We start from the raw sequence: 872 nt of genomic DNA on the forward strand, positions 1-872 counted from the left end.
TGTTAATCAGAGACTTGGCTTTGTGGACACTTTTCAGAGAACAAATTTGTTAGCATAAAAATAAAGCCAGAAAATGAAGAGCTGTTTAATCACTCAATTGGTGCTGCGTGTGTCAGGAGCATGTGTCAGGTGCGTGTGTGTGTCAGGCGCTGCGTGTGTCAGGCGCTGCGTGTGTCAGGCGCTGCCTGTGCGTGTGCGTGTGTGTCAGGCGCTGCCTGTGCGTCAGGCGCTGCGTGTCTGTGTGTGTCAGGCGCTGCGTGTCTGTGTGTGTCAGGCGCTGCGTGTCTGTGTGTGTCAGGCGCTGCGTGTCTGTGTGTGTCAGGCGCTGCGTGTGTGCCAGGCGCTGCCTGTGCGTGTGTGTCAGGCGCCGCGTGTCTGTCAGGCGCCGCGTGTCTGTCAGGCGCAGCGTGTGCGTCAGGCGCCGCGTGTGCGTCAGGCGCCGCGTGTCTATGTGCGTCAGGCGCCGCGTGTGAGTGTGTGCGTGTGTGTCAGGTCCGTGTGAGTGTCAGGTGCTGCGTCTGTGTGTGCGTGTGTCAGGTGCTGCGTGTGAGTGTGTGCGCGTGTGTCAGGTCCGTGTGAGTGTCAGGTGCTGTGTGTGTGTGTGTCAGGTGCTGTGTGTGTGTGTGTGTGTGTGTGTGTCAGGTGCTGTGTGTGTGCGTGTGTGTCAGGCGCTGCATATGCGTATGCGTGTCAGGCGTTGCATGTCTGTGTGTGTCGGGCGCTGCGTGTCTGGGGGGGGTGGCCGGACACACAGCAGAGAGGGGGGGGTGGCTGGACACACAGCAGAGAGGGGGGGGTGACCGGACACACGGCAGGGAGGGGAGGGGGTGGCCGAACACAGCAGGAAGAGGGGGGAGTTGCCGAACACACAG

Source organism: Pseudophryne corroboree, unplaced genomic scaffold, assembly GCF_028390025.1.
Source record: "Pseudophryne corroboree isolate aPseCor3 unplaced genomic scaffold, aPseCor3.hap2 scaffold_532, whole genome shotgun sequence".
Lineage (NCBI taxonomy): Eukaryota > Metazoa > Chordata > Amphibia > Anura > Myobatrachidae > Pseudophryne > Pseudophryne corroboree.